Here is a 7,387-nt window from a genome sequence, read left to right as displayed (position 1 = left end):
ATCCCTCGAGTCCTAATATCACTTGGTCTAAGGACTCCCTGTGTTTCCTTCTGCCCCCACAGTCACTTGTTTGTTCATTGTCCTCACTACATTCCCTTGCCACTCATGTCTGGACCACGAGAACCTCATACGAGCCACTGTGGCTGGACGTCCTCTTTTTGGAGACAGGACATGCTACCAGCTTCACTTCCCACTTTTTGCCCACTTAACCCTTCTCTCGTTGAGGACTTCCCAGCCTCGGCCCTGTTGACATCACTCCCAGATTCTTCTTTCTTTCTGGCTTTCATTTAGCTTCTCCTCAACGGAGTATCTTTGGATCGACCTCAGCACCATGCTGGCAACCCAAGGCCATTGGAAGTCCTGCTCTTGGGACCATCCCAAGGGCTAGACCTCAGTTCGGCTGAGAGCCCCAGCTTCAGGGGAGGAGAGGCTTCTGATGATGTCTAAGCTGTGTTCTGCAGCAGACACTGTTATTGCTCTCACTTTTTGGAAGGTGCACACAACACTTCCATTGACCAGAACTTAATCACATGACCACACCTATCTGCAAGTGCAGACAGAAAATGCAGCCTTTATTCCGGGATGGCCAAAATATTAAGAATATTAAGTACCAGAAAAGTAAGTGTTCCATTTATAAGAAAAGATTGCGGAATGGGCTTGATGTAGACCTTTAGTAGTCTTTGATGTACTCAACTTACATATTGCGTAGACCCTGTTTATTTAGGCAAATATAAGCTACAGCACAATGTAGTATACCCAGTACCATTTGTGCAGCTAGTTCACCAAAACAATACATTTCATATGAGAAAATGTGCTCTATATTTGGTCCTCTAGAATGAACTTGTTACTTAATAAATGATAATAATTAAGGACCATCTGGGATGGGCAAAATGGATGAAAGGGGTCAAAAGGTACAAATTTGCAGTTATATAACAAATAAGTCCTGGGATGCAATGTGCACATCATGGTGACTAGAGTTAATAATGCTATATTGCATGTTTGAAAGTAATTAGGAGAGTGGATCTTGAAAATTGTCATCATGAGAAAAAAGTTTTTTTAGCTATGTAAGGTGATGTTACGTGGACTTATGGTGATCATTTTGCAATATATACAAATATCAAATCATTAGATTATATAACTAAAGCCAATGTTATGTCAATTATACATCAGTAATTTTAAAAAAAGAAATTTAAAGAACCACGTGAAGTTGCTTTGGACACTGCACCTTCCTGATTAACCTGAAATATGTCTTCGCAAAGATCAGTTTTGTTGCACATCTTCCACTAAAATAAAATGCCTGGAGCTATGTTACCAGTGATGTTGTTGTTGTTGTTGTTGTTAGTGGCATTAGACTAGCATTTCAGTTCAAAACATTGAGGCAGCATATTGTTGACTCAGTAAGCCAGTAACTTCAGGTTGGTTGGGAGTTATAAATCCCCTCCCCTAGCATCTGTTCCTCTCCCATAAATTAAGAAGAATAATATCTTCCTCTCAAATATTTTATGAAGATTAAAAAAATAATATGTGAAAGAGCTTTCAAAGTATATCACTGTTATAAGACTTTTAGGCAGTGAGCAGATAGCAAACCATTTGATGTGAAAGATAAAGTAAAACACAATAGCAGTTGTGCTAGAGCTAAGAGAGAGGGAGCTTTAAAAATAGAAGGGCCTCTCACATATTGTTTGGCTCTTGGGGTTGGACAGCCTTCACAGAGCAGGCACAGTTCCAGAATGTCAGGCCGTGAGGCAGAGTTTCTAGGAGTTCTGTACCACTCTAGCTCCTCTCAGAGATTATCTGCATCCATCTCCCATCCTGAAGGAAAGAGAAGGAAGGGAAAGCCAGCAGGAGCTTGGTGGCTGATCTCTGAGTGACCTGGAGCTGGATTCTGGAAGCTGAAGTGAGGCCTGGGAACTTCCTGCCCTGGCTAATGTGTCAAGCCGTAGTATCCTAGAGAAAGTCTCAAGCCTGAAGCCTCAAATCAGGAAGTGGCACCTATACCAAATTTAAACAGGCCAGGAGTAGGAACAAGTGAAGGGATCACACAACTAATTGAAGAGAAAGCAATCAAAGCAAATGGAGATGGGGAATAGGAACTGGGAAGATAAGTAACAGAGGCCAATTTGGGGGAACCCAGAGTAACCTTAGGGCATGTGTCATAGTATATAGGAGTGCCATGGCTTAAAAAGTCAACTGGCCAATACAAAAAAATCCCTCAAAGTAAAAGCTGTCTTACCTTGAGACTCCTCTTTCCCAGAATTGTTACTGTAAGTGGGACTTGCTGCTACTCTGCAACAACCTCTTTTTATGGATCCCAGTAGTTTTCAGTCTGTGCGCCTGAACGCAGGTTGTGTAATATGTGCTGCACAACCACATCCCAAAGGTTGAGGGACAAAGGGGAGCTGAAATCCAGCCTACACCTTCTCATTAAGCCATGCCCTGGTGCAGGGCTGCTGCTAGCTGCCAAGAGGAAAGGGAGGCTCATTCTTTGCTCAAAGGCACTAATATGGACTTGCTAACCTAAAAATAAAAGGCCTTTCAAAGTGAGAGCCAACAAGCACTTATTTGAGACCAATAAGAATAGCTATTTGGGAATCTCATTCAGGCAGAAGCCCAAGTAATATTCTGATTTAGAGACAAAAGCAATGGGTATTTATGAGAAAGGGAAGGAGAAAAATTACATCAATAGAAGGAAGACATTTCTGTTGGTTCAGATAACATAATATAGTGATGTTTATTCTAAAGAAAGTTTTTAATTTTCAATTTGGTAGTCATCAGTCTAGTAATCATAATAACTGCTTTCTTGTTATCCTTGCAAATGGTTCTTTGGGTCACAAGCTTACTCAGGACCAGTCCAAAGGTAATGTTGCCCTGTTTTAGTATTCCAAGGTTAAGACATAAGATGTACAAGGCAGTTCCTCTGGCATGGCAGCACCAGCTCCATTTTAAAGTGGCTTTGTTTACTCTGTTTCTCTTCCATTGTGGTGTTTGTGGTTGATTCTTCCTCACCGTGTCTTCTCACAAGACTTTCAGGATCAAGCAGTTCCTGAACAAGGAAAAAAAATAACGGAATCAGCCCATTCCCCAGTGGATTCAGATGAAAACTGGTAATAAAATCAGGTACAACTCTAAGAGAAGACATTGGAGAACGAAGCTGTATCTATAAGGAATCGCACATGAGATGGCACACATATTTATGCTGTATCTGGTTTCCTTGCATCTTAACTATATCACTGAAAAGATAACTACTATCTGGACAGTTGGGTGTGTTTTATTGGGGAAATGATTTTTCTATTTGTTGTTATGTTTCTACACTAGTAGGTTGGTTCAGTAACAAATAAGAGAACTTTTTAAAAAATAAAAGTAAATGAAGTAGCTCCATTTATATTATTGTTTACAGACGGAATTGTGTCCCCCCAAATTCAAATTTTGAAGTCCTAACCCCCAATGTGATAGTATGTGGAGATGAGGTCTTTGGGAGATTATTAGGTTTAGATGAGGCCATAAGGTGGAGCCCTAATGATGGGATTAGTGCCCTTATAAGAAGAGACACTAGAGAGCTTGCTTCCTCTCTCTCTTCATCTATACTCTCCAAAGAGAGGCCATGTGAGGACACGGTGAAAAGATGCCTGTCTATAACTCAAGGAGAGACCAATGCCACTATACCCTGATTTCAGGCTTTCAGCTTCCAGAACTGTAAAAAATTAAATTTCTATTTAAGCCACTCAATCTATGGTATTTTGTTATGGGAACTGAGTTGACTAAGACAGGCACCTGCAGGGCTGCTCCCATCGCAAAGCCACAATGTAGGATGAGGGAGACCGGGCCCACCTTTGCATGCTGCAGGTTCTAGAAAACTATGATGCAATTTCATCTATAAAATATTTAAACTAAACTTTTTTGCAGATTTAGAATAAATTTATTACACTCTAGATGTTATTAAAAGAATAATATCTAATAAGTGCTACGAGAAGTAAAATCCATTTGAATTAAATTTAAAAGTATATTCCCCAAATGCACTTATATGTTATATATTTTTTTATTTTTATGAATATTTAACTTATTTGAAGTCCATCAAACCAGGTTATTCTGTATGGGGGTAGAGACCTTAGAATAAAATTTTTTGCCATCACTAAGCACATATCTGAACTCTTTGTCAAGGTGCCATATATTTTGACAGTGATGGCTTCACACTGGACTTGTAATAAATTCAGATCTGCAGATAATTAAGCAAGTGATCTGGGAGTAGTCTGCTGGAGCTAGAAAAAGGAACTCATAAGACCAAGATGGGTCACTGCATCATAAGTACTTTGGGGATGAGAATGGAGGTAATGTGGTAGATGGTGATCCTAACTCATTTTTTTTCTCAAGCTAAAAAGTTTCCTACCATGGAGGGGAGAACCTCATACTCTACAGCCAACACCATTTTATAGTTAACTCATGCAATAATCTCTCTTTGCTCTGAATCCATACCCACTGTATTAGTTTGCCACAGCTGCTGTAACAAAGTAGCATGAACTGAGTGACTTAAGTAACAGAAATTTATTGTCTCACAGTCCTGGAAAGGAGATAGAAATTGCAAAATCAAGATAATCAGAGGGTTGATTTCTTCTGAGGGCTGTTAAAGAAGGACCTGTTCTAGGCCTCTCTCTTTGTTTTATAGATGGCCATCTTTTTTTGTGTCTCTTCACATTATCTTCCCTCTACATATGTCTGCCTCTGGGTACAAATTTCCCCTTCTTCTGAGGACACCAGTCATATTAGGTTAGGACCCTCCCTAATTACCTCATTTTAACTTGATTACCCCTACGAAGACCCTGTCTCTAAAAACCTTCACATTCTGAGGTGCTGGCAGTTAAAACTCCAACATATCTTTTTGGAGGGACACAATTCAAACCATATCACTCACCAAAGAATCTTCTAGAAATAATTTGACTTCCCTGAAGATTCTACACAGAATATGGAAAGCAGGCAGTCATAGCACTTCTCATTGTTAGTGAATGGCTTGTGTTGGAAAAATAAAAACAAAACCCCCTGCCAACCCATAAAAACTCTCCGTGAAAGTAGAGGAGAAAGAGAACATTTTTATTATTGAATAAGCATTCAACCAGAATGTGATGTGTGTCATGGGTAATCTGCTAAGAGAATACAAAGACAAAGAAATCTCATCCTTTTACATAAGCAAGTATATACAACTCATTATATACATGTTTTAAAGATAAACAAAACTAGACCTAAAGTAAGAGGTCTAGACAATACCATTTGTCACACATAGTTCACTGTAAATCACCTGGTATTTGGGGTAACCATTTGTGTTAGCTATTGGCTTTATCCAAAGGAACAATAAACTCATATTCTTTTTATCCCAGTTTTACTGAGATAAAATTGACAGAAAACATATTAGTTTAAGGTATACAACATAATGATCTTGTATATTGTAAAATGCTTACCAAAGCATGTTTAGTTAACATCCATCACCGCACATGGTCACAAATTTTTTTACTTGTAATGAGAATTTTTAAGATCTACTCTAAGCAACTTTCAAATATACAATACAGTATTATTAACTATGGTCAGCATGCTTTACATTACTCCTGAGAACTGATTTATTTTATTAAACTTCTCATATCCTTATGATAGGAGATAGGTTTGCAAGTGGGAGTCAGATGGCCCACCAAAATTAGTCTCCTGTGTTCCCACAGAAACTGGCTGCATTATCCTCTTTAATGAATACATTTCAGAGATGATGACCAGGTCCTTGAGAAAAGCCTTCCTGGGTTTTAATGCAGGCAAGTGGCTTCTTTAGCTTTTAAAAAGGTTTGCATACATCTCATAGGGACAGAGAAAGAATTTATAATTACAGATTTTCTAAAGAAAATGCTGAAAGAAAAAGAGAAGGTCTGGGTCTCCCTTTTTGTACCAGAGACATTATTTTTTCTTTTTTGATTTATAGTCATACTTGGCATTCAGATTGATAAAGACAAAGTCAAAGATGACATAGAGTTTGCAACTGTAAGGACAGAATTGCCATCAACAGACCCTATTCTGTTCCACTGATTTATGTGTCTGTGCCAGTACCATACTGTTTTGATTACTATAGCTTTGTAGTATAGTTTGAAATCAGGGTGCATGATGCTTCCGACCGTATTCTTTTCAAGATTTCTTTGGCTATTCGGGGTCCTTTGTGGTTCTACATAAATTTTAGGATTATTTGTTCTATTCCTGTGATAAATTCCATTGGTATTTTGCTAGGAAGTGCATTGAATCTAGATTGCTTTGGGTAGTGTGGTCATTTTAATGATATAATCCTTCCAATCCATGAGCATGAGGTATCCTTTCATTTATTTGTGACTTATTTAATTTCTTTCATCATTGTCTTACAGTTTTCAGAGTACAGGTCTTTTACTCCTTGGTTAAATTTATTCCTAGATATTTTATTCTTTTTGATGCATTTGTAAATGAGATTGTTTTCTTAATATATCCTTCTGATTGTTCATTATTAGTGTTAGGAATGTGGCAGATTAATGTATATTAATTTGTATCCTGTTACTTTACTGAATTCTTTTAGTAATTATTAATTTTTTGGTGGATTCTTTAGAGTTTTCTATATATGGTATCATGTCATCTGCAAATAGTGACAGTTTTACTTCTTCCTTTCCATCTTGGATACTTTGTATTTCCTTTTCTTGTCAGATTGGTGTGGCTAGGACTTCCAATACTATATTGAATAATAGTAGTGAGAGTGGGCATCCTTATTTTGTTCCCGATCATAGAGAAAAAGCTTTCTACTTTTCACCATTGAATATAATGTTAGCTGTAGGCTAAGTTGAGCTAAGTTCCTTGTATACCTACTTTGTTGAGAGTTTTTTTAAATCATAAATGGATGTTGAATTTTGTCAAATGCTTTTCTGCATCTATTGAGATGATACAATTTTTACCCTTGGTTTTCTTGATGTTGTGTATCATGTTGATTGATTTGTGGGTATTGAATTATCCCTGCATCTCTGGAATAAACCCAACTCGACCATGGTGTATGATCTTTTTATTTTATTGCTAAACTTGATTGCTAGTGTTTTGTTGAGGATTTCTGCATCTATGTTCATCAAGAGTATTGTCCTATAATTTTTTCTTTTTTTGTGGAGTCCTTATCTGGTTTTGGTATCATAGTAATGCTGGTGTCATAGAATGAGTTTGGAAGCTTTCCTTCCTCTTCAATTTTTTTTGGAATAGTTTGAGAAGAATAGGTATTAATTCTTTGAATGCTTGGTAGACTTCACCTGTGAAGTCATCTGGTCCTGGATTTCTTTTTGTTGGGAGTTTTTGATTACTGATTGTATTTTGTTAGTAATTGTTGGTCTTTTCAGATTTTCTATTTCTTCCTAATTCAGTC

General features: G+C 37.6%; 1 pseudogene; it reads left to right on the top strand.

Moving 5' to 3' along the window:
- Nucleotides 1-530: 530 nt before the first annotated feature.
- Nucleotides 531-3,271, top strand: LOC112475506 (annotated as a pseudogene).
- The last annotated feature ends 4,116 nt before the right edge of the window (nt 3,272-7,387 follow it).

This window comes from Pteropus alecto, unplaced genomic scaffold (genome assembly GCF_000325575.1).
Source record: "Pteropus alecto unplaced genomic scaffold, ASM32557v1 scaffold51, whole genome shotgun sequence".
Taxonomy (NCBI): domain Eukaryota; kingdom Metazoa; phylum Chordata; class Mammalia; order Chiroptera; family Pteropodidae; genus Pteropus; species Pteropus alecto.
This window is presented reverse-complemented; position numbering and strand designations above follow the sequence as displayed.